At 48.5% G+C, this 25,000-nt stretch overlaps 31 non-coding genes across 31 annotated transcripts; all 31 read right to left on the reverse strand.

Annotated features, from left to right (window-relative positions):
- Window positions 1–115: 115 nt before the first annotated feature.
- Window positions 116–234, reverse strand: LOC142117054 (5S ribosomal RNA). The gene has a single exon (XR_012682650.1). It is a non-coding gene; the product is annotated as a 5S ribosomal RNA (ribosomal RNA).
- Window positions 235–928: 694 nt separating this feature from the next.
- On the reverse strand, window positions 929–1,047 carry LOC142117056 (5S ribosomal RNA). The gene has a single exon (XR_012682651.1). It is a non-coding gene; the product is annotated as a 5S ribosomal RNA (ribosomal RNA).
- A 697-nt stretch (window positions 1,048–1,744) lies between these two features.
- Window positions 1,745–1,863, reverse strand: LOC142117057 (5S ribosomal RNA). The gene has a single exon (XR_012682652.1). It is a non-coding gene; the product is annotated as a 5S ribosomal RNA (ribosomal RNA).
- Window positions 1,864–2,557: 694 nt separating this feature from the next.
- Window positions 2,558–2,676, reverse strand: LOC142117058 (5S ribosomal RNA). Its single transcript, XR_012682653.1, has one exon. It is a non-coding gene; the product is annotated as a 5S ribosomal RNA (ribosomal RNA).
- A 697-nt stretch (window positions 2,677–3,373) lies between these two features.
- Window positions 3,374–3,492, reverse strand: LOC142117059 (5S ribosomal RNA). The gene has a single exon (XR_012682654.1). It is a non-coding gene; the product is annotated as a 5S ribosomal RNA (ribosomal RNA).
- Window positions 3,493–4,180: 688 nt separating this feature from the next.
- LOC142117061 (5S ribosomal RNA) lies at window positions 4,181–4,299 on the reverse strand. The gene has a single exon (XR_012682656.1). It is a non-coding gene; the product is annotated as a 5S ribosomal RNA (ribosomal RNA).
- Window positions 4,300–4,993: 694 nt separating this feature from the next.
- LOC142117104 (5S ribosomal RNA) lies at window positions 4,994–5,112 on the reverse strand. Its single transcript, XR_012682695.1, has one exon. It is a non-coding gene; the product is annotated as a 5S ribosomal RNA (ribosomal RNA).
- A 694-nt stretch (window positions 5,113–5,806) lies between these two features.
- Window positions 5,807–5,925, reverse strand: LOC142117062 (5S ribosomal RNA). The gene has a single exon (XR_012682657.1). It is a non-coding gene; the product is annotated as a 5S ribosomal RNA (ribosomal RNA).
- A 697-nt stretch (window positions 5,926–6,622) lies between these two features.
- On the reverse strand, window positions 6,623–6,741 carry LOC142117063 (5S ribosomal RNA). The gene has a single exon (XR_012682658.1). It is a non-coding gene; the product is annotated as a 5S ribosomal RNA (ribosomal RNA).
- A 694-nt stretch (window positions 6,742–7,435) lies between these two features.
- Window positions 7,436–7,554, reverse strand: LOC142117064 (5S ribosomal RNA). The gene has a single exon (XR_012682659.1). It is a non-coding gene; the product is annotated as a 5S ribosomal RNA (ribosomal RNA).
- Window positions 7,555–8,251: 697 nt separating this feature from the next.
- On the reverse strand, window positions 8,252–8,370 carry LOC142117065 (5S ribosomal RNA). Its single transcript, XR_012682660.1, has one exon. It is a non-coding gene; the product is annotated as a 5S ribosomal RNA (ribosomal RNA).
- A 694-nt stretch (window positions 8,371–9,064) lies between these two features.
- LOC142117067 (5S ribosomal RNA) lies at window positions 9,065–9,183 on the reverse strand. The gene has a single exon (XR_012682661.1). It is a non-coding gene; the product is annotated as a 5S ribosomal RNA (ribosomal RNA).
- Window positions 9,184–9,880: 697 nt separating this feature from the next.
- LOC142117111 (5S ribosomal RNA) lies at window positions 9,881–9,999 on the reverse strand. Its single transcript, XR_012682701.1, has one exon. It is a non-coding gene; the product is annotated as a 5S ribosomal RNA (ribosomal RNA).
- A 694-nt stretch (window positions 10,000–10,693) lies between these two features.
- Window positions 10,694–10,812, reverse strand: LOC142117068 (5S ribosomal RNA). Its single transcript, XR_012682662.1, has one exon. It is a non-coding gene; the product is annotated as a 5S ribosomal RNA (ribosomal RNA).
- Window positions 10,813–11,509: 697 nt separating this feature from the next.
- On the reverse strand, window positions 11,510–11,628 carry LOC142117069 (5S ribosomal RNA). The gene has a single exon (XR_012682663.1). It is a non-coding gene; the product is annotated as a 5S ribosomal RNA (ribosomal RNA).
- Window positions 11,629–12,316: 688 nt separating this feature from the next.
- Window positions 12,317–12,435, reverse strand: LOC142117070 (5S ribosomal RNA). Its single transcript, XR_012682664.1, has one exon. It is a non-coding gene; the product is annotated as a 5S ribosomal RNA (ribosomal RNA).
- Window positions 12,436–13,129: 694 nt separating this feature from the next.
- Window positions 13,130–13,248, reverse strand: LOC142117072 (5S ribosomal RNA). The gene has a single exon (XR_012682666.1). It is a non-coding gene; the product is annotated as a 5S ribosomal RNA (ribosomal RNA).
- A 688-nt stretch (window positions 13,249–13,936) lies between these two features.
- LOC142117071 (5S ribosomal RNA) lies at window positions 13,937–14,055 on the reverse strand. The gene has a single exon (XR_012682665.1). It is a non-coding gene; the product is annotated as a 5S ribosomal RNA (ribosomal RNA).
- Window positions 14,056–14,749: 694 nt separating this feature from the next.
- Window positions 14,750–14,868, reverse strand: LOC142117105 (5S ribosomal RNA). The gene has a single exon (XR_012682696.1). It is a non-coding gene; the product is annotated as a 5S ribosomal RNA (ribosomal RNA).
- Window positions 14,869–15,562: 694 nt separating this feature from the next.
- On the reverse strand, window positions 15,563–15,681 carry LOC142117073 (5S ribosomal RNA). Its single transcript, XR_012682667.1, has one exon. It is a non-coding gene; the product is annotated as a 5S ribosomal RNA (ribosomal RNA).
- Window positions 15,682–16,378: 697 nt separating this feature from the next.
- LOC142117074 (5S ribosomal RNA) lies at window positions 16,379–16,497 on the reverse strand. The gene has a single exon (XR_012682668.1). It is a non-coding gene; the product is annotated as a 5S ribosomal RNA (ribosomal RNA).
- Window positions 16,498–17,191: 694 nt separating this feature from the next.
- LOC142117075 (5S ribosomal RNA) lies at window positions 17,192–17,310 on the reverse strand. The gene has a single exon (XR_012682669.1). It is a non-coding gene; the product is annotated as a 5S ribosomal RNA (ribosomal RNA).
- Window positions 17,311–18,007: 697 nt separating this feature from the next.
- Window positions 18,008–18,126, reverse strand: LOC142117076 (5S ribosomal RNA). The gene has a single exon (XR_012682670.1). It is a non-coding gene; the product is annotated as a 5S ribosomal RNA (ribosomal RNA).
- Window positions 18,127–18,820: 694 nt separating this feature from the next.
- LOC142117078 (5S ribosomal RNA) lies at window positions 18,821–18,939 on the reverse strand. The gene has a single exon (XR_012682671.1). It is a non-coding gene; the product is annotated as a 5S ribosomal RNA (ribosomal RNA).
- A 688-nt stretch (window positions 18,940–19,627) lies between these two features.
- LOC142117112 (5S ribosomal RNA) lies at window positions 19,628–19,746 on the reverse strand. The gene has a single exon (XR_012682702.1). It is a non-coding gene; the product is annotated as a 5S ribosomal RNA (ribosomal RNA).
- Window positions 19,747–20,434: 688 nt separating this feature from the next.
- LOC142117079 (5S ribosomal RNA) lies at window positions 20,435–20,553 on the reverse strand. Its single transcript, XR_012682672.1, has one exon. It is a non-coding gene; the product is annotated as a 5S ribosomal RNA (ribosomal RNA).
- A 697-nt stretch (window positions 20,554–21,250) lies between these two features.
- Window positions 21,251–21,369, reverse strand: LOC142117080 (5S ribosomal RNA). The gene has a single exon (XR_012682673.1). It is a non-coding gene; the product is annotated as a 5S ribosomal RNA (ribosomal RNA).
- A 694-nt stretch (window positions 21,370–22,063) lies between these two features.
- On the reverse strand, window positions 22,064–22,182 carry LOC142117081 (5S ribosomal RNA). The gene has a single exon (XR_012682674.1). It is a non-coding gene; the product is annotated as a 5S ribosomal RNA (ribosomal RNA).
- A 688-nt stretch (window positions 22,183–22,870) lies between these two features.
- Window positions 22,871–22,989, reverse strand: LOC142117113 (5S ribosomal RNA). The gene has a single exon (XR_012682703.1). It is a non-coding gene; the product is annotated as a 5S ribosomal RNA (ribosomal RNA).
- Window positions 22,990–23,677: 688 nt separating this feature from the next.
- Window positions 23,678–23,796, reverse strand: LOC142117082 (5S ribosomal RNA). Its single transcript, XR_012682675.1, has one exon. It is a non-coding gene; the product is annotated as a 5S ribosomal RNA (ribosomal RNA).
- Window positions 23,797–24,493: 697 nt separating this feature from the next.
- Window positions 24,494–24,612, reverse strand: LOC142117083 (5S ribosomal RNA). Its single transcript, XR_012682676.1, has one exon. It is a non-coding gene; the product is annotated as a 5S ribosomal RNA (ribosomal RNA).
- Window positions 24,613–25,000: the final 388 nt, after the last annotated feature.

The following is a 25,000-nucleotide window of genomic DNA, read 5'->3' on the forward strand; positions in this document are numbered from 1 at the left end:
GAGCTAGATGTGCAGGAATAAATGAATGAAGTGTGCAATTGTAAAAGGGAGAAGCCGAAGACAAGAGTGACCCCTGCTGGTTTGAAAGTGAAAAAGTGATTTCAGCAGCAGCAAAAGCCTACAGCACCTGGTATTCCCAGGCGGTCTCCCATCCAAGTACTAACCAGGCCTGACCCTGCTTAGCTTCCGAGATCAGACGAGATCGGGCGTGTTCAGGGTGGTGTGGCCGTAGGCAGAGACAAGGCTCTCAGTTGGTCCTTTTCTACTCGTCACAAGCAGCAGCAGCAGCAGTGGTAGGCTTGATCCTCCTCCCCAGGCCAGCTGCTCCTTACTTTCTAATCATCCACACACTTTGCTTCGGCTGCATGACAGCACCAGGACAAGGCAGTCTCTCGCTCTCGCTCTCTCTCTCCTAGCCTGCTCTTGCTTCTTTAACCTTTGCAGTCACTTTTTCTTTCATGCACCCCCAGACAGCAGCAGACTTTGTCAATCTGCCTTATAACCCTTCCTTGACATTTCTTGCATTTTTTTAAAACATTTTCCTATCTTTTTTGGGGGGTTATCCTCAAGATCCTCACTTTTTCTGCTTAGTGGCTACAAATGGTGGCTGTCTTCTTCTGACCTGCTATAAGTCTGAGATTTCCCTCCTCTTGACTTTTCAAAGACTGGCCCATGGGGTGCAGGATATGGCTGGGGAAGGTCCCTGTGATTTCCACTTGTTTGGACTCCTGGTGTGCTAAGCTGAAGGGAGCATGTTCCTGGTGGATGTGGCAGCTTTTAAGTGTAGGTAAAGTGTGAGTGTAGTTTTTGAAAGAGCTAGATGTGCAGGAATAAATGAATGAAGTGTGCAATTGTAAAAGGGAGAAGCCGAAGACAAGAGTGACCCCTGCTGGTTTGAAAGTGAAAAAGTGATTTCAGCAGCAGCAAAAGCCTACAGCACCTGGTATTCCCAGGCGGTCTCCCATCCAAGTACTAACCAGGCCTGACCCTGCTTAGCTTCCGAGATCAGACGAGATCGGGCGTGTTCAGGGTGGTGTGGCCGTAGGCAGAGACAAGGCTCTCAGTTGGTCCTTTTCTACTCGTCACAAGCAGCAGCAGCAGCAGCAGCAGCAGTGGTAGGCTTGATCCTCCTCCCCAGGCCAGCTGCTCCTTACTTTCTAATCATCCACACACTTTGCTTCGGCTGCATGACAGCACCAGGACAAGGCAGTCTCTCGCTCTCTCTCTCCTAGCCTGCTCTTGCTTCTTTAACCTTTGCAGTCACTTTTTCTTTCATGCACCCCCAGACAGCAGCAGACTTTGTCAATCTGCCTTATAACCCTTCCTTGACATTTCTTGCATTTTTTTTAAACATTTTCCTATCTTTTTTGGGGGGTTATCCTCAAGATCCTCACTTTTTCTGCTTAGTGGCTACAAATGGTGGCTGTCTTCTTCTGACCTGCTATAAGTCTGAGATTTCCCTCCTCTTGACTTTTCAAAGACTGGCCCATGGGGTGCAGGATATGGCTGGGGAAGGTCCCTGTGATTTCCACTTGTTTGGACTCCTGGTGTGCTAAGCTGAAGGGAGCATGTTCCTGGTGGATGTGGCAGCTTTTAAGTGTAGGTAAAGTGTGAGTGTAGTTTTTGAAAGAGCTAGATGTGCAGGAATAAATGAATGAAGTGTGCAATTGTAAAAGGGAGAAGCCGAAGACAAGAGTGACCCCTGCTGGTTTGAAAGTGAAAAAGTGATTTCAGCAGCAGCAAAAGCCTACAGCACCTGGTATTCCCAGGCGGTCTCCCATCCAAGTACTAACCAGGCCTGACCCTGCTTAGCTTCCGAGATCAGACGAGATCGGGCGTGTTCAGGGTGGTGTGGCCGTAGGCAGAGACAAGGCTCTCAGTTGGTCCTTTTCTACTCGTCACAAGCAGCAGCAGCAGCAGTGGTAGGCTTGATCCTCCTCCCCAGGCCAGCTGCTCCTTACTTTCTAATCATCCACACACTTTGCTTCGGCTGCATGACAGCACCAGGACAAGGCAGTCTCTCGCTCTCGCTCTCTCTCTCCTAGCCTGCTCTTGCTTCTTTAACCTTTGCAGTCACTTTTTCTTTCATGCACCCCCAGACAGCAGCAGACTTTGTCAATCTGCCTTATAACCCTTCCTTGACATTTCTTGCATTTTTTTTAAACATTTTCCTATCTTTTTTGGGGGGTTATCCTCAAGATCCTCACTTTTTCTGCTTAGTGGCTACAAATGGTGGCTGTCTTCTTCTGACCTGCTATAAGTCTGAGATTTCCCTCCTCTTGACTTTTCAAAGACTGGCCCATGGGGTGCAGGATATGGCTGGGGAAGGTCCCTGTGATTTCCACTTGTTTGGACTCCTGGTGTGCTAAGCTGAAGGGAGCATGTTCCTGGTGGATGTGGCAGCTTTTAAGTGTAGGTAAAGTGTGAGTGTAGTTTTTGAAAGAGCTAGATGTGCAGGAATAAATGAATGAAGTGTGCAATTGTAAAAGGGAGAAGCCGAAGACAAGAGTGACCCCTGCTGGTTTGAAAGTGAAAAAGTGATTTCAGCAGCAGCAAAAGCCTACAGCACCTGGTATTCCCAGGCGGTCTCCCATCCAAGTACTAACCAGGCCTGACCCTGCTTAGCTTCCGAGATCAGACGAGATCGGGCGTGTTCAGGGTGGTGTGGCCGTAGGCAGAGACAAGGCTCTCAGTTGGTCCTTTTCTACTCGTCACAAGCAGCAGCAGCAGCAGCAGCAGCAGTGGTAGGCTTGATCCTCCTCCCCAGGCCAGCTGCTCCTTACTTTCTAATCATCCACACACTTTGCTTCGGCTGCATGACAGCACCAGGACAAGGCAGTCTCTCGCTCTCTCTCTCCTAGCCTGCTCTTGCTTCTTTAACCTTTGCAGTCACTTTTTCTTTCATGCACCCCCAGACAGCAGCAGACTTTGTCAATCTGCCTTATAACCCTTCCTTGACATTTCTTGCATTTTTTTTAAACATTTTCCTATCTTTTTTGGGGGGTTATCCTCAAGATCCTCACTTTTTCTGCTTAGTGGCTACAAATGGTGGCTGTCTTCTTCTGACCTGCTATAAGTCTGAGATTTCCCTCCTCTTGACTTTTCAAAGACTGGCCCATGGGGTGCAGGATATGGCTGGGGAAGGTCCCTGTGATTTCCACTTGTTTGGACTCCTGGTGTGCTAAGCTGAAGGGAGCATGTTCCTGGTGGATGTGGCAGCTTTTAAGTGTAGGTAAAGTGTGAGTGTAGTTTTTGAAAGAGCTAGATGTGCAGGAATAAATGAATGAAGTGTGCAATTGTAAAAGGGAGAAGCCGAAGACAAGAGTGACCCCTGCTGGTTTGAAAGTGAAAAAGTGATTTCAGCAGCAGCAAAAGCCTACAGCACCTGGTATTCCCAGGCGGTCTCCCATCCAAGTACTAACCAGGCCTGACCCTGCTTAGCTTCCGAGATCAGACGAGATCGGGCGTGTTCAGGGTGGTGTGGCCGTAGGCAGAGACAAGGCTCTCAGTTGGTCCTTTTCTACTCGTCACAAGCAGCAGCAGCAGCAGTGGTAGGCTTGATCCTCCTCCCCAGGCCAGCTGCTCCTTACTTTCTAATCATCCACACACTTTGCTTCGGCTGCATGACAGCACCAGGACAAGGCAGTCTCTCGCTCTCTCTCTCCTAGCCTGCTCTTGCTTCTTTAACCTTTGCAGTCACTTTTTCTTTCATGCACCCCCAGACAGCAGCAGACTTTGTCAATCTGCCTTATAACCCTTCCTTGACATTTCTTGCATTTTTTTTAAACATTTTCCAATCTTTTTTGGGGGGTTATCCTCAAGATCCTCACTTTTTCTGCTTAGTGGCTACAAATGGTGGCTGTCTTCTTCTGACCTGCTATAAGTCTGAGATTTCCCTCCTCTTGACTTTTCAAAGACTGGCCCATGGGGTGCAGGATATGGCTGGGGAAGGTCCCTGTGATTTCCACTTGTTTGGACTCCTGGTGTGCTAAGCTGAAGGGAGCATGTTCCTGGTGGATGTGGCAGCTTTTAAGTGTAGGTAAAGTGTGAGTGTAGTTTTTGAAAGAGCTAGATGTGCAGGAATAAATGAATGAAGTGTGCAATTGTAAAAGGGAGAAGCCGAAGACAAGAGTGACCCCTGCTGGTTTGAAAGTGAAAAAGTGATTTCAGCAGCAGCAAAAGCCTACAGCACCTGGTATTCCCAGGCGGTCTCCCATCCAAGTACTAACCAGGCCTGACCCTGCTTAGCTTCCGAGATCAGACGAGATCGGGCGTGTTCAGGGTGGTGTGGCCGTAGGCAGAGACAAGGCTCTCAGTTGGTCCTTTTCTACTCGTCACAAGCAGCAGCAGCAGCAGTGGTAGGCTTGATCCTCCTCCCCAGGCCAGCTGCTCCTTACTTTCTAATCATCCACACACTTTGCTTCGGCTGCATGACAGCACCAGGACAAGGCAGGCTCTCGCTCTCGCTCTCTCTCTCCTAGCCTGCTCTTGCTTCTTTAACCTTTGCAGTCACTTTTTCTTTCATGCACCCCCAGACAGCAGCAGACTTTGTCAATCTGCCTTATAACCCTTCCTTGACATTTCTTGCATTTTTTTTAAACATTTTCCAATCTTTTTTGGGGGGTTATCCTCAAGATCCTCACTTTTTCTGCTTAGTGGCTACAAATGGTGGCTGTCTTCTTCTGACCTGCTATAAGTCTGAGATTTCCCTCCTCTTGACTTTTCAAAGACTGGCCCATGGGGTGCAGGATATGGCTGGGGAAGGTCCCTGTGATTTCCACTTGTTTAAACTCCTGGTGTGCTAAGCTGAAGGGAGCATGTTCCTGGTGGATGTGGCAGCTTTTAAGTGTAGGTAAAGTGTGAGTGTAGTTTTTGAAAGAGCTAGATGTGCAGGAATAAATGAATGAAGTGTGCAATTGTAAAAGGGAGAAGCCGAAGACAAGAGTGACCCCTGCTGGTTTGAAAGTGAAAAAGTGATTTCAGCAGCAGCAAAAGCCTACAGCACCTGGTATTCCCAGGTGGTCTCCCATCCAAGTACTAACCAGGCCTGACCCTGCTTAGCTTCTGAGATCAGACGAGATCGGGCGTGTTCAGGGTGGTGTGGCCGTAGGCAGAGACAAGGCTCTCAGTTGGTCCTTTTCTACTCGTCACAAGCAGCAGCAGCAGCAGTGGTAGGCTTGATCCTCCTCCCCAGGCCAGCTGCTCCTTACTTTCTAATCATCCACACACTTTGCTTCGGCTGCATGACAGCACCAGGACAAGGCAGGCTCTCGCTCTCGCTCTCTCTCTCCTAGCCTGCTCTTGCTTCTTTAACCTTTGCAGTCACTTTTTCTTTCATGCACCCCCAGACAGCAGCAGACTTTGTCAATCTGCCTTATAACCCTTCCTTGACATTTCTTGCATTTTTTTTAAACATTTTCCAATCTTTTTTGGGGGGTTATCCTCAAGATCCTCACTTTTTCTGCTTAGTGGCTACAAATGGTGGCTGTCTTCTTCTGACCTGCTATAAGTCTGAGATTTCCCTCCTCTTGACTTTTCAAAGACTGGCCCATGGGGTGCAGGATATGGCTGGGGAAGGTCCCTGTGATTTCCACTTGTTTGGACTCCTGGTGTGCTAAGCTGAAGGGAGCATGTTCCTGGTGGATGTGGCAGCTTTTAAGTGTAGGTAAAGTGTGAGTGTAGTTTTTGAAAGAGCTAGATGTGCAGGAATAAATGAATGAAGTGTGCAATTGTAAAAGGGAGAAGCCGAAGACAAGAGTGACCCCTGCTGGTTTGAAAGTGAAAAAGTGATTTCAGCAGCAGCAAAAGCCTACAGCACCTGGTATTCCCAGGCGGTCTCCCATCCAAGTACTAACCAGGCCTGACCCTGCTTAGCTTCCGAGATCAGACGAGATCGGGCGTGTTCAGGGTGGTGTGGCCGTAGGCAGAGACAAGGCTCTCAGTTGGTCCTTTTCTACTCGTCACAAGCAGCAGCAGCAGCAGCAGCAGCAGTGGTAGGCTTGATCCTCCTCCCCAGGCCAGCTGCTCCTTACTTTCTAATCATCCACACACTTTGCTTCGGCTGCATGACAGCACCAGGACAAGGCAGTCTCTCGCTCTCTCTCTCCTAGCCTGCTCTTGCTTCTTTAACCTTTGCAGTCACTTTTTCTTTCATGCACCCCCAGACAGCAGCAGACTTTGTCAATCTGCCTTATAACCCTTCCTTGACATTTCTTGCATTTTTTTTAAACATTTTCCAATCTTTTTTGGGGGGTTATCCTCAAGATCCTCACTTTTTCTGCTTAGTGGCTACAAATGGTGGCTGTCTTCTTCTGACCTGCTATAAGTCTGAGATTTCCCTCTTCTTGACTTTTCAAAGACTGGCCCATGGGGTGCAGGATATGGCTGGGGAAGGTCCCTGTGATTTCCACTTGTTTGGACTCCTGGTGTGCTAAGCTGAAGGGAGCATGTTCCTGGTGGATGTGGCAGCTTTTAAGTGTAGGTAAAGTGTGAGTGTAGTTTTTGAAAGAGCTAGATGTGCAGGAATAAATGAATGAAGTGTGCAATTGTAAAAGGGAGAAGCCGAAGACAAGAGTGACCCCTGCTGGTTTGAAAGTGAAAAAGTGATTTCAGCAGCAGCAAAAGCCTACAGCACCTGGTATTCCCAGGCGGTCTCCCATCCAAGTACTAACCAGGCCTGACCCTGCTTAGCTTCCGAGATCAGACGAGATCGGGCGTGTTCAGGGTGGTGTGGCCGTAGGCAGAGACAAGGCTCTCAGTTGGTCCTTTTCTACTCGTCACAAGCAGCAGCAGCAGCAGTGGTAGGCTTGATCCTCCTCCCCAGGCCAGCTGCTCCTTACTTTCTAATCATCCACACACTTTGCTTCGGCTGCATGACAGCACCAGGACAAGGCAGTCTCTCGCTCTCGCTCTCTCTCTCCTAGCCTGCTCTTGCTTCTTTAACCTTTGCAGTCACTTTTTCTTTCATGCACCCCCAGACAGCAGCAGACTTTGTCAATCTGCCTTATAACCCTTCCTTGACATTTCTTGCATTTTTTTAAAACATTTTCCTATCTTTTTTGGGGGGTTATCCTCAAGATCCTCACTTTTTCTGCTTAGTGGCTACAAATGGTGGCTGTCTTCTTCTGACCTGCTATAAGTCTGAGATTTCCCTCCTCTTGACTTTTCAAAGACTGGCCCATGGGGTGCAGGATATGGCTGGGGAAGGTCCCTGTGATTTCCACTTGTTTGGACTCCTGGTGTGCTAAGCTGAAGGGAGCATGTTCCTGGTGGATGTGGCAGCTTTTAAGTGTAGGTAAAGTGTGAGTGTAGTTTTTGAAAGAGCTAGATGTGCAGGAATAAATGAATGAAGTGTGCAATTGTAAAAGGGAGAAGCCGAAGACAAGAGTGACCCCTGCTGGTTTGAAAGTGAAAAAGTGATTTCAGCAGCAGCAAAAGCCTACAGCACCTGGTATTCCCAGGCGGTCTCCCATCCAAGTACTAACCAGGCCTGACCCTGCTTAGCTTCCGAGATCAGACGAGATCGGGCGTGTTCAGGGTGGTGTGGCCGTAGGCAGAGACAAGGCTCTCAGTTGGTCCTTTTCTACTCGTCACAAGCAGCAGCAGCAGCAGCAGCAGCAGTGGTAGGCTTGATCCTCCTCCCCAGGCCAGCTGCTCCTTACTTTCTAATCATCCACACACTTTGCTTCGGCTGCATGACAGCACCAGGACAAGGCAGTCTCTCGCTCTCTCTCTCCTAGCCTGCTCTTGCTTCTTTAACCTTTGCAGTCACTTTTTCTTTCATGCACCCCCAGACAGCAGCAGACTTTGTCAATCTGCCTTATAACCCTTCCTTGACATTTCTTGCATTTTTTTTAAACATTTTCCTATCTTTTTTGGGGGGTTATCCTCAAGATCCTCACTTTTTCTGCTTAGTGGCTACAAATGGTGGCTGTCTTCTTCTGACCTGCTATAAGTCTGAGATTTCCCTCCTCTTGACTTTTCAAAGACTGGCCCATGGGGTGCAGGATATGGCTGGGGAAGGTCCCTGTGATTTCCACTTGTTTGGACTCCTGGTGTGCTAAGCTGAAGGGAGCATGTTCCTGGTGGATGTGGCAGCTTTTAAGTGTAGGTAAAGTGTGAGTGTAGTTTTTGAAAGAGCTAGATGTGCAGGAATAAATGAATGAAGTGTGCAATTGTAAAAGGGAGAAGCCGAAGACAAGAGTGACCCCTGCTGGTTTGAAAGTGAAAAAGTGATTTCAGCAGCAGCAAAAGCCTACAGCACCTGGTATTCCCAGGCGGTCTCCCATCCAAGTACTAACCAGGCCTGACCCTGCTTAGCTTCCGAGATCAGACGAGATCGGGCGTGTTCAGGGTGGTGTGGCCGTAGGCAGAGACAAGGCTCTCAGTTGGTCCTTTTCTACTCGTCACAAGCAGCAGCAGCAGCAGTGGTAGGCTTGATCCTCCTCCCCAGGCCAGCTGCTCCTTACTTTCTAATCATCCACACACTTTGCTTCGGCTGCATGACAGCACCAGGACAAGGCAGTCTCTCGCTCTCGCTCTCTCTCTCCTAGCCTGCTCTTGCTTCTTTAACCTTTGCAGTCACTTTTTCTTTCATGCACCCCCAGACAGCAGCAGACTTTGTCAATCTGCCTTATAACCCTTCCTTGACATTTCTTGCATTTTTTTTAAACATTTTCCTATCTTTTTTGGGGGGTTATCCTCAAGATCCTCACTTTTTCTGCTTAGTGGCTACAAATGGTGGCTGTCTTCTTCTGACCTGCTATAAGTCTGAGATTTCCCTCCTCTTGACTTTTCAAAGACTGGCCCATGGGGTGCAGGATATGGCTGGGGAAGGTCCCTGTGATTTCCACTTGTTTGGACTCCTGGTGTGCTAAGCTGAAGGGAGCATGTTCCTGGTGGATGTGGCAGCTTTTAAGTGTAGGTAAAGTGTGAGTGTAGTTTTTGAAAGAGCTAGATGTGCAGGAATAAATGAATGAAGTGTGCAATTGTAAAAGGGAGAAGCCGAAGACAAGAGTGACCCCTGCTGGTTTGAAAGTGAAAAAGTGATTTCAGCAGCAGCAAAAGCCTACAGCACCTGGTATTCCCAGGCGGTCTCCCATCCAAGTACTAACCAGGCCTGACCCTGCTTAGCTTCCGAGATCAGACGAGATCGGGCGTGTTCAGGGTGGTGTGGCCGTAGGCAGAGACAAGGCTCTCAGTTGGTCCTTTTCTACTCGTCACAAGCAGCAGCAGCAGCAGCAGCAGCAGTGGTAGGCTTGATCCTCCTCCCCAGGCCAGCTGCTCCTTACTTTCTAATCATCCACACACTTTGCTTCGGCTGCATGACAGCACCAGGACAAGGCAGTCTCTCGCTCTCTCTCTCCTAGCCTGCTCTTGCTTCTTTAACCTTTGCAGTCACTTTTTCTTTCATGCACCCCCAGACAGCAGCAGACTTTGTCAATCTGCCTTATAACCCTTCCTTGACATTTCTTGCATTTTTTTTAAACATTTTCCAATCTTTTTTGGGGGGTTATCCTCAAGATCCTCACTTTTTCTGCTTAGTGGCTACAAATGGTGGCTGTCTTCTTCTGACCTGCTATAAGTCTGAGATTTCCCTCTTCTTGACTTTTCAAAGACTGGCCCATGGGGTGCAGGATATGGCTGGGGAAGGTCCCTGTGATTTCCACTTGTTTGGACTCCTGGTGTGCTAAGCTGAAGGGAGCATGTTCCTGGTGGATGTGGCAGCTTTTAAGTGTAGGTAAAGTGTGAGTGTAGTTTTTGAAAGAGCTAGATGTGCAGGAATAAATGAATGAAGTGTGCAATTGTAAAAGGGAGAAGCCGAAGACAAGAGTGACCCCTGCTGGTTTGAAAGTGAAAAAGTGATTTCAGCAGCAGCAAAAGCCTACAGCACCTGGTATTCCCAGGCGGTCTCCCATCCAAGTACTAACCAGGCCTGACCCTGCTTAGCTTCCGAGATCAGACGAGATCGTGCGTGTTCAGGGTGGTGTGGCCGTAGGCAGAGACAAGGCTCTCAGTTGGTCCTTTTCTACTCGTCACAAGCAGCAGCAGCAGCAGTGGTAGGCTTGATCCTCCTCCCCAGGCCAGCTGCTCCTTACTTTCTAATCATCCACACACTTTGCTTCGGCTGCATGACAGCACCAGGACAAGGCAGTCTCTCGCTCTCGCTCTCTCTCTCCTAGCCTGCTCTTGCTTCTTTAACCTTTGCAGTCACTTTTTCTTTCATGCACCCCCAGACAGCAGCAGACTTTGTCAATCTGCCTTATAACCCTTCCTTGACATTTCTTGCATTTTTTTTAAACATTTTCCTATCTTTTTTGGGGGGTTATCCTCAAGATCCTCACTTTTTCTGCTTAGTGGCTACAAATGGTGGCTGTCTTCTTCTGACCTGCTATAAGTCTGAGATTTCCCTCCTCTTGACTTTTCAAAGACTGGCCCATGGGGTGCAGGATATGGCTGGGGAAGGTCCCTGTGATTTCCACTTGTTTGGACTCCTGGTGTGCTAAGCTGAAGGGAGCATGTTCCTGGTGGATGTGGCAGCTTTTAAGTGTAGGTAAAGTGTGAGTGTAGTTTTTGAAAGAGCTAGATGTGCAGGAATAAATGAATGAAGTGTGCAATTGTAAAAGGGAGAAGCCGAAGACAAGAGTGACCCCTGCTGGTTTGAAAGTGAAAAAGTGATTTCAGCAGCAGCAAAAGCCTACAGCACCTGGTATTCCCAGGCGGTCTCCCATCCAAGTACTAACCAGGCCTGACCCTGCTTAGCTTCCGAGATCAGACGAGATCGGGCGTGTTCAGGGTGGTGTGGCCGTAGGCAGAGACAAGGCTCTCAGTTGGTCCTTTTCTACTCGTCACAAGCAGCAGCAGCAGCAGCAGCAGCAGTGGTAGGCTTGATCCTCCTCCCCAGGCCAGCTGCTCCTTACTTTCTAATCATCCACACACTTTGCTTCGGCTGCATGACAGCACCAGGACAAGGCAGTCTCTCGCTCTCTCTCTCCTAGCCTGCTCTTGCTTCTTTAACCTTTGCAGTCACTTTTTCTTTCATGCACCCCCAGACAGCAGCAGACTTTGTCAATCTGCCTTATAACCCTTCCTTGACATTTCTTGCATTTTTTTTAAACATTTTCCTATCTTTTTTGGGGGGTTATCCTCAAGATCCTCACTTTTTCTGCTTAGTGGCTACAAATGGTGGCTGTCTTCTTCTGACCTGCTATAAGTCTGAGATTTCCCTCCTCTTGACTTTTCAAAGACTGGCCCATGGGGTGCAGGATATGGCTGGGGAAGGTCCCTGTGATTTCCACTTGTTTGGACTCCTGGTGTGCTAAGCTGAAGGGAGCATGTTCCTGGTGGATGTGGCAGCTTTTAAGTGTAGGTAAAGTGTGAGTGTAGTTTTTGAAAGAGCTAGATGTGCAGGAATAAATGAATGAAGTGTGCAATTGTAAAAGGGAGAAGCCGAAGACAAGAGTGACCCCTGCTGGTTTGAAAGTGAAAAAGTGATTTCAGCAGCAGCAAAAGCCTACAGCACCTGGTATTCCCAGGCGGTCTCCCATCCAAGTACTAACCAGGCCTGACCCTGCTTAGCTTCCGAGATCAGACGAGATCGGGCGTGTTCAGGGTGGTGTGGCCGTAGGCAGAGACAAGGCTCTCAGTTGGTCCTTTTCTACTCGTCACAAGCAGCAGCAGCAGCAGTGGTAGGCTTGATCCTCCTCCCCAGGCCAGCTGCTCCTTACTTTCTAATCATCCACACACTTTGCTTCGGCTGCATGACAGCACCAGGACAAGGCAGTCTCTCGCTCTCTCTCTCCTAGCCTGCTCTTGCTTCTTTAACCTTTGCAGTCACTTTTTCTTTCATGCACCCCCAGACAGCAGCAGACTTTGTCAATCTGCCTTATAACCCTTCCTTGACATTTCTTGCATTTTTTTTAAACATTTTCCAATCTTTTTTGGGGGGTTATCCTCAAGATCCTCACTTTTTCTGCTTAGTGGCTACAAATGGTGGCTGTCTTCTTCTGACCTGCTATAAGTCTGAGATTTCCCTCCTCTTGACTTTTCAAAGACTGGCCCATGGGGTGCAGGATATGGCTGGGGAAGGTCCCTGTGATTTCCACTTGTTTGGACTCCTGGTGTGCTAAGCTGAAGGGAGCATGTTCCTGGTGGATGTGGCAGCTTTTAAGTGTAGGTAAAGTGTGAGTGTAGTTTTTGAAAGAGCTAGATGTGCAGGAATAAATGAATGAAGTGTGCAATTGTAAAAGGGAGAAGCCGAAGACAAGAGTGACCCCTGCTGGTTTGAAAGTGAAAAAGTGATTTCAGCAGCAGCAAAAGCCTACAGCACCTGGTATTCCCAGGCGGTCTCCCATCCAAGTACTAACCAGGCCTGACCCTGCTTAGCTTCCGAGATCAGACGAGATCGGGCGTGTTCAGGGTGGTGTGGCCGTAGGCAGAGACAAGGCTCTCAGTTGGTCCTTTTCTACTCGTCACAAGCAGCAGCAGCAGCAGTGGTAGGCTTGATCCTCCTCCCCAGGCCAGCTGCTCCTTACTTTCTAATCATCCACACACTTTGCTTCGGCTGCATGACAGCACCAGGACAAGGCAGGCTCTCGCTCTCGCTCTCTCTCTCCTAGCCTGCTCTTGCTTCTTTAACCTTTGCAGTCACTTTTTCTTTCATGCACCCCCAGACAGCAGCAGACTTTGTCAATCTGCCTTATAACCCTTCCTTGACATTTCTTGCATTTTTTTTAAACATTTTCCAATCTTTTTTGGGGGGTTATCCTCAAGATCCTCACTTTTTCTGCTTAGTGGCTACAAATGGTGGCTGTCTTCTTCTGACCTGCTATAAGTCTGAGATTTCCCTCCTCTTGACTTTTCAAAGACTGGCCCATGGGGTGCAGGATATGGCTGGGGAAGGTCCCTGTGATTTCCACTTGTTTAAACTCCTGGTGTGCTAAGCTGAAGGGAGCATGTTCCTGGTGGATGTGGCAGCTTTTAAGTGTAGGTAAAGTGTGAGTGTAGTTTTTGAAAGAGCTAGATGTGCAGGAATAAATGAATGAAGTGTGCAATTGTAAAAGGGAGAAGCCGAAGACAAGAGTGACCCCTGCTGGTTTGAAAGTGAAAAAGTGATTTCAGCAGCAGCAAAAGCCTACAGCACCTGGTATTCCCAGGTGGTCTCCCATCCAAGTACTAACCAGGCCTGACCCTGCTTAGCTTCCGAGATCAGACGAGATCGGGCGTGTTCAGGGTGGTGTGGCCGTAGGCAGAGACAAGGCTCTCAGTTGGTCCTTTTCTACTCGTCACAAGCAGCAGCAGCAGCAGTGGTAGGCTTGATCCTCCTCCCCAGGCCAGCTGCTCCTTACTTTCTAATCATCCACACACTTTGCTTCGGCTGCATGACAGCACCAGGACAAGGCAGTCTCTCGCTCTCTCTCTCCTAGCCTGCTCTTGCTTCTTTAACCTTTGCAGTCACTTTTTCTTTCATGCACCCCCAGACAGCAGCAGACTTTGTCAATCTGCCTTATAACCCTTCCTTGACATTTCTTGCATTTTTTTTAAACATTTTCCTATCTTTTTTGGGGGGTTATCCTCAAGATCCTCACTTTTTCTGCTTAGTGGCTACAAATGGTGGCTGTCTTCTTCTGACCTGCTATAAGTCTGAGATTTCCCTCCTCTTGACTTTTCAAAGACTGGCCCATGGGGTGCAGGATATGGCTGGGGAAGGTCCCTGTGATTTCCACTTGTTTGGACTCCTGGTGTGCTAAGCTGAAGGGAGCATGTTCCTGGTGGATGTGGCAGCTTTTAAGTGTAGGTAAAGTGTGAGTGTAGTTTTTGAAAGAGCTAGATGTGCAGGAATAAATGAATGAAGTGTGCAATTGTAAAAGGGAGAAGCCGAAGACAAGAGTGACCCCTGCTGGTTTGAAAGTGAAAAAGTGATTTCAGCAGCAGCAAAAGCCTACAGCACCTGGTATTCCCAGGCGGTCTCCCATCCAAGTACTAACCAGGCCTGACCCTGCTTAGCTTCCGAGATCAGACGAGATCGGGCGTGTTCAGGGTGGTGTGGCCGTAGGCAGAGACAAGGCTCTCAGTTGGTCCTTTTCTACTCGTCACAAGCAGCAGCAGCAGCAGTGGTAGGCTTGATCCTCCTCCCCAGGCCAGCTGCTCCTTACTTTCTAATCATCCACACACTTTGCTTCGGCTGCATGACAGCACCAGGACAAGGCAGTCTCTCGCTCTCGCTCTCTCTCTCCTAGCCTGCTCTTGCTTCTTTAACCTTTGCAGTCACTTTTTCTTTCATGCACCCCCAGACAGCAGCAGACTTTGTCAATCTGCCTTATAACCCTTCCTTGACATTTCTTGCATTTTTTTTAAACATTTTCCTATCTTTTTTGGGGGGTTATCCTCAAGATCCTCACTTTTTCTGCTTAGTGGCTACAAATGGTGGCTGTCTTCTTCTGACCTGCTATAAGTCTGAGATTTCCCTCCTCTTGACTTTTCAAAGACTGGCCCATGGGGTGCAGGATATGGCTGGGGAAGGTCCCTGTGATTTCCACTTGTTTAAACTCCTGGTGTGCTAAGCTGAAGGGAGCATGTTCCTGGTGGATGTGGCAGCTTTTAAGTGTAGGTAAAGTGTGAGTGTAGTTTTTGAAAGAGCTAGATGTGCAGGAATAAATGAATGAAGTGTGCAATTGTAAAAGGGAGAAGCCGAAGACAAGAGTGACCCCTGCTGGTTTGAAAGTGAAAAAGTGATTTCAGCAGCAGCAAAAGCCTACAGCACCTGGTATTCCCAGGTGGTCTCCCATCCAAGTACTAACCAGGCCTGACCCTGCTTAGCTTCTGAGATCAGACGAGATCGGGCGTGTTCAGGGTGGTGTGGCCGTAGGCAGAGACAAGGCTCTCAGTTGGTCCTTTTCTACTCGTCACAAGCAGCAGCAGCAGCAGTGGTAGGCTTGATCCTCCTCCCCAGGCCAGCTGCTCCTTACTTTCTAATCATCCACACACTTTGCTTCGGCTGCATGACAGCACCAGGACAAGGCAGGCTCTCGCTCTCGCTCTCTCTCTCCTAGCCTGCTCTTGCTTCTTTAACCTTTGCAGTCACTTTTTCTTTCATGCACCCCCAGACAGCAGCAGACTTTGTCAATCTGCCTTATAACCCTTCCTTGACATTTCTTGCATTTTTTTTAAACATTTTCCAATCTTTTTTGGGGGGTTATCCTCAAGATCCTCACTTTTTCTGCTTAGTGGCTACAAATGGTGGCTGTCTTCTTCTGACCTGCTATAAGTCTGAGATTTCCCTCCTCTTGACTTTTCAAAGACTGGCCCATGGGGTGCAGGATATGGCTGGGGAAGGTCCCTGTGATTTCCACTTGTTTGGACTCCTGGTGTGCTAAGCTGAAGGGAGCATGTTCCTGGTGGATGTGGCAGCTTTTAAGTGTAGGTAAAGTGTGAGTGTAGTTTTTGAAAGAGCTAGATGTGCAGGAATAAATGAATGAAGTGTGCAATTGTAAAAGGGAGAAGCCGAAGACAAGAGTGACCCCTGCTGGTTTGAAAGTGAAAAAGTGATTTCAGCAGCAGCAAAAGCCTACAGCACCTGGTATTCCCAGGCGGTCTCCCATCCAAGTACTAACCAGGCCTGACCCTGCTTAGCTTCCGAGATCAGACGAGATCGGGCGTGTTCAGGGTGGTGTGGCCGTAGGCAGAGACAAGGCTCTCAGTTGGTCCTTTTCTACTCGTCACAAGCAGCAGCAGCAGCAGCAGCAGCAGTGGTAGGCTTGATCCTCCTCCCCAGGCCAGCTGCTCCTTACTTTCTAATCATCCACACACTTTGCTTCGGCTGCATGACAGCACCAGGACAAGGCAGTCTCTCGCTCTCTCTCTCCTAGCCTGCTCTTGCTTCTTTAACCTTTGCAGTCACTTTTTCTTTCATGCACCCCCAGACAGCAGCAGACTTTGTCAATCTGCCTTATAACCCTTCCTTGACATTTCTTGCATTTTTTTTAAACATTTTCCAATCTTTTTTGGGGGGTTATCCTCAAGATCCTCACTTTTTCTGCTTAGTGGCTACAAATGGTGGCTGTCTTCTTCTGACCTGCTATAAGTCTGAGATTTCCCTCTTCTTGACTTTTCAAAGACTGGCCCATGGGGTGCAGGATATGGCTGGGGAAGGTCCCTGTGATTTCCACTTGTTTGGACTCCTGGTGTGCTAAGCTGAAGGGAGCATGTTCCTGGTGGATGTGGCAGCTTTTAAGTGTAGGTAAAGTGTGAGTGTAGTTTTTGAAAGAGCTAGATGTGCAGGAATAAATGAATGAAGTGTGCAATTGTAAAAGGGAGAAGCCGAAGACAAGAGTGACCCCTGCTGGTTTGAAAGTGAAAAAGTGATTTCAGCAGCAGCAAAAGCCTACAGCACCTGGTATTCCCAGGCGGTCTCCCATCCAAGTACTAACCAGGCCTGACCCTGCTTAGCTTCCGAGATCAGACGAGATCGGGCGTGTTCAGGGTGGTGTGGCCGTAGGCAGAGACAAGGCTCTCAGTTGGTCCTTTTCTACTCGTCACAAGCAGCAGCAGCAGCAGTGGTAGGCTTGATCCTCCTCCCCAGGCCAGCTGCTCCTTACTTTCTAATCATCCACACACTTTGCTTCGGCTGCATGACAGCACCAGGACAAGGCAGTCTCTCGCTCTCGCTCTCTCTCTCCTAGCCTGCTCTTGCTTCTTTAACCTTTGCAGTCACTTTTTCTTTCATGCACCCCCAGACAGCAGCAGACTTTGTCAATCTGCCTTATAACCCTTCCTTGACATTTCTTGCATTTTTTTAAAACATTTTCCTATCTTTTTTGGGGGGTTATCCTCAAGATCCTCACTTTTTCTGCTTAGTGGCTACAAATGGTGGCTGTCTTCTTCTGACCTGCTATAAGTCTGAGATTTCCCTCCTCTTGACTTTTCAAAGACTGGCCCATGGGGTGCAGGATATGGCTGGGGAAGGTCCCTGTGATTTCCACTTGTTTGGACTCCTGGTGTGCTAAGCTGAAGGGAGCATGTTCCTGGTGGATGTGGCAGCTTTTAAGTGTAGGTAAAGTGTGAGTGTAGTTTTTGAAAGAGCTAGATGTGCAGGAATAAATGAATGAAGTGTGCAATTGTAAAAGGGAGAAGCCGAAGACAAGAGTGACCCCTGCTGGTTTGAAAGTGAAAAAGTGATTTCAGCAGCAGCAAAAGCCTACAGCACCTGGTATTCCCAGGCGGTCTCCCATCCAAGTACTAACCAGGCCTGACCCTGCTTAGCTTCCGAGATCAGACGAGATCGGGCGTGTTCAGGGTGGTGTGGCCGTAGGCAGAGACAAGGCTCTCAGTTGGTCCTTTTCTACTCGTCACAAGCAGCAGCAGCAGCAGCAGCAGCAGTGGTAGGCTTGATCCTCCTCCCCAGGCCAGCTGCTCCTTACTTTCTAATCATCCACACACTTTGCTTCGGCTGCATGACAGCACCAGGACAAGGCAGTCTCTCGCTCTCTCTCTCCTAGCCTGCTCTTGCTTCTTTAACCTTTGCAGTCACTTTTTCTTTCATGCACCCCCAGACAGCAGCAGACTTTGTCAATCTGCCTTATAACCCTTCCTTGACATTTCTTGCATTTTTTTTAAACATTTTCCTATCTTTTTTGGGGGGTTATCCTCAAGATCCTCACTTTTTCTGCTTAGTGGCTACAAATGGTGGCTGTCTTCTTCTGACCTGCTATAAGTCTGAGATTTCCCTCCTCTTGACTTTTCAAAGACTGGCCCATGGGGTGCAGGATATGGCTGGGGAAGGTCCCTGTGATTTCCACTTGTTTGGACTCCTGGTGTGCTAAGCTGAAGGGAGCATGTTCCTGGTGGATGTGGCAGCTTTTAAGTGTAGGTAAAGTGTGAGTGTAGTTTTTGAAAGAGCTAGATGTGCAGGAATAAATGAATGAAGTGTGCAATTGTAAAAGGGAGAAGCCGAAGACAAGAGTGACCCCTGCTGGTTTGAAAGTGAAAAAGTGATTTCAGCAGCAGCAAAAGCCTACAGCACCTGGTATTCCCAGGCGGTCTCCCATCCAAGTACTAACCAGGCCTGACCCTGCTTAGCTTCCGAGATCAGACGAGATCGGGCGTGTTCAGGGTGGTGTGGCCGTAGGCAGAGACAAGGCTCTCAGTTGGTCCTTTTCTACTCGTCACAAGCAGCAGCAGCAGCAGTGGTAGGCTTGATCCTCCTCCCCAGGCCAGCTGCTCCTTACTTTCTAATCATCCACACACTTTGCTTCGGCTGCATGACAGCACCAGGACAAGGCAGTCTCTCGCTCTCGCTCTCTCTCTCCTAGCCTGCTCTTGCTTCTTTAACCTTTGCAGTCACTTTTTCTTTCATGCACCCCCAGACAGCAGCAGACTTTGTCAATCTGCCTTATAACCCTTCCTTGACATTTCTTGCATTTTTTTTAAACATTTTCCTATCTTTTTTGGGGGGTTATCCTCAAGATCCTCACTTTTTCTGCTTAGTGGCTACAAATGGTGGCTGTCTTCTTCTGACCTGCTATAAGTCTGAGATTTCCCTCCTCTTGACTTTTCAAAGACTGGCCCATGGGGTGCAGGATATGGCTGGGGAAGGTCCCTGTGATTTCCACTTGTTTGGACTCCTGGTGTGCTAAGCTGAAGGGAGCATGTTCCTGGTGGATGTGGCAGCTTTTAAGTGTAGGTAAAGTGTGAGTGTAGTTTTTGAAAGAGCTAGATGTGCAGGAATAAATGAATGAAGTGTGCAATTGTAAAAGGGAGAAGCCGAAGACAAGAGTGACCCCTGCTGGTTTGAAAGTGAAAAAGTGATTTCAGCAGCAGCAAAAGCCTACAGCACCTGGTATTCCCAGGCGGTCTCCCATCCAAGTACTAACCAGGCCTGACCCTGCTTAGCTTCCGAGATCAGACGAGATCGGGCGTGTTCAGGGTGGTGTGGCCGTAGGCAGAGACAAGGCTCTCAGTTGGTCCTTTTCTACTCGTCACAAGCAGCAGCAGCAGCAGTGGTAGGCTTGATCCTCCTCCCCAGGCCAGCTGCTCCTTACTTTCTAATCATCCACACACTTTGCTTCGGCTGCATGACAGCACCAGGACAAGGCAGTCTCTCGCTCTCTCTCTCCTAGCCTGCTCTTGCTTCTTTAACCTTTGCAGTCACTTTTTCTTTCATGCACCCCCAGACAGCAGCAGACTTTGTCAATCTGCCTTATAACCCTTCCTTGACATTTCTTGCATTTTTTTTAAACATTTTCCAATCTTTTTTGGGGGGTTATCCTCAAGATCCTCACTTTTTCTGCTTAGTGGCTACAAATGGTGGCTGTCTTCTTCTGACCTGCTATAAGTCTGAGATTTCCCTCTTCTTGACTTTTCAAAGACTGGCCCATGGGGTGCAGGATATGGCTGGGGAAGGTCCCTGTGATTTCCACTTGTTTGGACTCCTGGTGTGCTAAGCTGAAGGGAGCATGTTCCTGGTGGATGTGGCAGCTTTTAAGTGTAGGTAAAGTGTGAGTGTAGTTTTTGAAAGAGCTAGATGTGCAGGAATAAATGAATGAAGTGTGCAATTGTAAAAGGGAGAAGCCGAAGACAAGAGTGACCCCTGCTGGTTTGAAAGTGAAAAAGTGATTTCAGCAGCAGCAAAAGCCTACAGCACCTGGTATTCCCAGGCGGTCTCCCATCCAAGTACTAACCAGGCCTGACCCTGCTTAGCTTCCGAGATCAGACGAGATCGTGCGTGTTCAGGGTGGTGTGGCCGTAGGCAGAGACAAGGCTCTCAGTTGGTCCTTTTCTACTCGTCACAAGCAGCAGCAGCAGCAGTGGTAGGCTTGATCCTCCTCCCCAGGCCAGCTGCTCCTTACTTTCTAATCATCCACACACTTTGCTTCGGCTGCATGACAGCACCAGGACAAGGCAGTCTCTCGCTCTCTCTCTCCTAGCCTGCTCTTGCTTCTTTAACCTTTGCAGTCACTTTTTCTTTCATGCACCCCCAGACAGCAGCAGACTTTGTCAATCTGCCTTATAACCCTTCCTTGACATTTCTTGCATTTTTTTTAAACATTTTCCTATCTTTTTTGGGGGGTTATCCTCAAGATCCTCACTTTTTCTGCTTAGTGGCTACAAATGGTGGCTGTCTTCTTCTGACCTGCTATAAGTCTGAGATTTCCCTCCTCTTGACTTTTCAAAGACTGGCCCATGGGGTGCAGGATATGGCTGGGGAAGGTCCCTGTGATTTCCACTTGTTTGGACTCCTGGTGTGCTAAGCTGAAGGGAGCATGTTCCTGGTGGATGTGGCAGCTTTTAAGTGTAGGTAAAGTGTGAGTGTAGTTTTTGAAAGAGCTAGATGTGCAGGAATAAATGAATGAAGTGTGCAATTGTAAAAGGGAGAAGCCGAAGACAAGAGTGACCCCTGCTGGTTTGAAAGTGAAAAAGTGATTTCAGCAGCAGCAAAAGCCTACAGCACCTGGTATTCCCAGGCGGTCTCCCATCCAAGTACTAACCAGGCCTGACCCTGCTTAGCTTCCGAGATCAGACGAGATCGGGCGTGTTCAGGGTGGTGTGGCCGTAGGCAGAGACAAGGCTCTCAGTTGGTCCTTTTCTACTCGTCACAAGCAGCAGCAGCAGCAGCAGCAGCAGTGGTAGGCTTGATCCTCCTCCCCAGGCCAGCTGCTCCTTACTTTCTAATCATCCACACACTTTGCTTCGGCTGCATGACAGCACCAGGACAAGGCAGTCTCTCGCTCTCTCTCTCCTAGCCTGCTCTTGCTTCTTTAACCTTTGCAGTCACTTTTTCTTTCATGCACCCCCAGACAGCAGCAGACTTTGTCAATCTGCCTTATAACCCTTCCTTGACATTTCTTGCATTTTTTTTAAACATTTTCCTATCTTTTTTGGGGGGTTATCCTCAAGATCCTCACTTTTTCTGCTTAGTGGCTACAAATGGTGGCTGTCTTCTTCTGACCTGCTATAAGTCTGAGATTTCCCTCCTCTTGACTTTTCAAAGACTGGCCCATGGGGTGCAGGATATGGCTGGGGAAGGTCCCTGTGATTTCCACTTGTTTGGACTCCTGGTGTGCTAAGCTGAAGGGAGCATGTTCCTGGTGGATGTGGCAGCTTTTAAGTGTAGGTAAAGTGTGAGTGTAGTTTTTGAAAGAGCTAGATGTGCAGGAATAAATGAATGAAGTGTGCAATTGTAAAAGGGAGAAGCCGAAGACAAGAGTGACCCCTGCTGGTTTGAAAGTGAAAAAGTGATTTCAGCAGCAGCAAAAGCCTACAGCACCTGGTATTCCCAGGCGGTCTCCCATCCAAGTACTAACCAGGCCTGACCCTGCTTAGCTTCCGAGATCAGACGAGATCGGGCGTGTTCAGGGTGGTGTGGCCGTAGGCAGAGACAAGGCTCTCAGTTGGTCCTTTTCTACTCGTCACAAGCAGCAGCAGCAGCAGTGGTAGGCTTGATCCTCCTCCCCAGGCCAGCTGCTCCTTACTTTCTAATCATCCACACACTTTGCTTCGGCTGCATGACAGCACCAGGACAAGGCAGTCTCTCGCTCTCGCTCTCTCTCTCCTAGCCTGCTCTTGCTTCTTTAACCTTTGCAGTCACTTTTTCTTTCATGCACCCCCAGACAGCAGCAGACTTTGTCAATCTGCCTTATAACCCTTCCTTGACATTTCTTGCATTTTTTTTAAACATTTTCCTATCTTTTTTGGGGGGTTATCCTCAAGATCCTCACTTTTTCTGCTTAGTGGCTACAAATGGTGGCTGTCTTCTTCTGACCTGCTATAAGTCTGAGATTTCCCTCCTCTTGACTTTTCAAAGACTGGCCCATGGGGTGCAGGATATGGCTGGGGAAGGTCCCTGTGATTTCCACTTGTTTGGACTCCTGGTGTGCTAAGCTGAAGGGAGCATGTTCCTGGTGGATGTGGCAGCTTTTAAGTGTAGGTAAAGTGTGAGTGTAGTTTTTGAAAGAGCTAGATGTGCAGGAATAAATGAATGAAGTGTGCAATTGTAAAAGGGAGAAGCCGAAGACAAGAGTGACCCCTGCTGGTTTGAAAGTGAAAAAGTGATTTCAGCAGCAGCAAAAGCCTACAGCACCTGGTATTCCCAGGCGGTCTCCCATCCAAGTACTAACCAGGCCTGACCCTGCTTAGCTTCCGAGATCAGACGAGATCGGGCGTGTTCAGGGTGGTGTGGCCGTAGGCAGAGACAAGGCTCTCAGTTGGTCCTTTTCTACTCGTCACAAGCAGCAGCAGCAGCAGTGGTAGGCTTGATCCTCCTCCCCAGGCCAGCTGCTCCTTACTTTCTAATCATCCACACACTTTGCTTCGGCTGCATGACAGCACCAGGACAAGGCAGTCTCTCGCTCTCTCTCTCCTAGCCTGCTCTTGCTTCTTTAACCTTTGCAGTCACTTTTTCTTTCATGCACCCCCAGACAGCAGCAGACTTTGTCAATCTGCCTTATAACCCTTCCTTGACATTTCTTGCATTTTTTTTAAACATTTTCCAATCTTTTTTGGGGGGTTATCCTCAAGATCCTCACTTTTTCTGCTTAGTGGCTACAAATGGTGGCTGTCTTCTTCTGACCTGCTATAAGTCTGAGATTTCCCTCTTCTTGACTTTTCAAAGACTGGCCCATGGGGTGCAGGATATGGCTGGGGAAGGTCCCTGTGATTTCCACTTGTTTGGACTCCTGGTGTGCTAAGCTGAAGGGAGCATGTTCCTGGTGGATGTGGCAGCTTTTAAGTGTAGGTAAAGTGTGAGTGTAGTTTTTGAAAGAGCTAGATGTGCAGGAATAAATGAATGAAGTGTGCAATTGTAAAAGGGAGAAGCCGAAGACAAGAGTGACCCCTGCTGGTTTGAAAGTGAAAAAGTGATTTCAGCAGCAGCAAAAGCCTACAGCACCTGGTATTCCCAGGCGGTCTCCCATCCAAGTACTAACCAGGCCTGACCCTGCTTAGCTTCCGAGATCAGACGAGATCGTGCGTGTTCAGGGTGGTGTGGCCGTAGGCAGAGACAAGGCTCTCAGTTGGTCCTTTTCTACTCGTCACAAGCAGCAGCAGCAGCAGTGGTAGGCTTGATCCTCCTCCCCAGGCCAGCTGCTCCTTACTTTCTAATCATCCACACACTTTGCTTCGGCTGCATGACAGCACCAGGACAAGGCAGTCTCTCGCTCTCTCTCTCCTAGCCTGCTCTTGCTTCTTTAACCTTTGCAGTCACTTTTTCTTTCATGCACCCCCAGACAGCAGCAGACTTTGTCAATCTGCCTTATAACCCTTCCTTGACATTTCTTGCATTTTTTTTAAACATTTTCCTATCTTTTTTGGGGGGTTATCCTCAAGATCCTCACTTTTTCTGCTTAGTGGCTACAAATGGTGGCTGTCTTCTTCTGACCTGCTATAAGTCTGAGATTTCCCTCCTCTTGACTTTTCAAAGACTGGCCCATGGGGTGCAGGATATGGCTGGGGAAGGTCCCTGTGATTTCCACTTGTTTGGACTCCTGGTGTGCTAAGCTGAAGGGAGCATGTTCCTGGTGGATGTGGCAGCTTTTAAGTGTAGGTAAAGTGTGAGTGTAGTTTTTGAAAGAGCTAGATGTGCAGGAATAAATGAATGAAGTGTGCAATTGTAAAAGGGAGAAGCCGAAGACAAGAGTGACCCCTGCTGGTTTGAAAGTGAAAAAGTGATTTCAGCAGCAGCAAAAGCCTACAGCACCTGGTATTCCCAGGCGGTCTCCCATCCAAGTACTAACCAGGCCTGACCCTGCTTAGCTTCCGAGATCAGACGAGATCGGGCGTGTTCAGGGTGGTGTGGCCGTAGGCAGAGACAAGGCTCTCAGTTGGTCCTTTTCTACTCGTCACAAGCAGCAGCAGCAGCAGCAGCAGCAGTGGTAGGCTTGATCCTCCTCCCCAGGCCAGCTGCTCCTTACTTTCTAATCATCCACACACTTTGCTTCGGCTGCATGACAGCACCAGGACAAGGCAGTCTCTCGCTCTCTCTCTCCTAGCCTGCTCTTGCTTCTTTAACCTTTGCAGTCACTTTTTCTTTCATGCACCCCCAGACAGCAGCAGACTTTGTCAATCTGCCTTATAACCCTTCCTTGACATTTCTTGCATTTTTTTTAAACATTTTCCTATCTTTTTTGGGGGGTTATCCTCAAGATCCTCACTTTTTCTGCTTAGTGGCTACAAATGGTGGCTGTCTTCTTCTGACCTGCTATAAGTCTGAGATTTCCCTCCTCTTGACTTTTCAAAGACTGGCCCATGGGGTGCAGGATATGGCTGGGGAAGGTCCCTGTGATTTCCACTTGTTTGGACTCCTGGTGTGCTAAGCTGAAGGGAGCATGTTCCTGGTGGATGTGGCAGCTTTTAAGTGTAGGTAAAGTGTGAGTGTAGTTTTTGAAAGAGCTAGATGTGCAGGAATAAATGAATGAAGTGTGCAATTGTAAAAGGGAGAAGCCGAAGACAAGAGTGACCCCTGCTGGTTTGAAAGTGAAAAAGTGATTTCAGCAGCAGCAAAAGCCTACAGCACCTGGTATTCCCAGGCGGTCTCCCATCCAAGTACTAACCAGGCCTGACCCTGCTTAGCTTCCGAGATCAGACGAGATCGGGCGTGTTCAGGGTGGTGTGGCCGTAGGCAGAGACAAGGCTCTCAGTTGGTCCTTTTCTACTCGTCACAAGCAGCAGCAGCAGCAGTGGTAGGCTTGATCCTCCTCCCCAGGCCAGCTGCTCCTTACTTTCTAATCATCCACACACTTTGCTTCGGCTGCATGACAGCACCAGGACAAGGCAGTCTCTCGCTCTCTCTCTCCTAGCCTGCTCTTGCTTCTTTAACCTTTGCAGTCACTTTTTCTTTCATGCACCCCCAGACAGCAGCAGACTTTGTCAATCTGCCTTATAACCCTTCCTTGACATTTCTTGCATTTTTTTTAAACATTTTCCAATCTTTTTTGGGGGGTTATCCTCAAGATCCTCACTTTTTCTGCTTAGTGGCTACAAATGGTGGCTGTCTTCTTCTGACCTGCTA

Source organism: Mixophyes fleayi, unplaced genomic scaffold (assembly GCF_038048845.1).
Source record: "Mixophyes fleayi isolate aMixFle1 unplaced genomic scaffold, aMixFle1.hap1 Scaffold_169, whole genome shotgun sequence".
NCBI classification, from domain to species: domain Eukaryota; kingdom Metazoa; phylum Chordata; class Amphibia; order Anura; family Limnodynastidae; genus Mixophyes; species Mixophyes fleayi.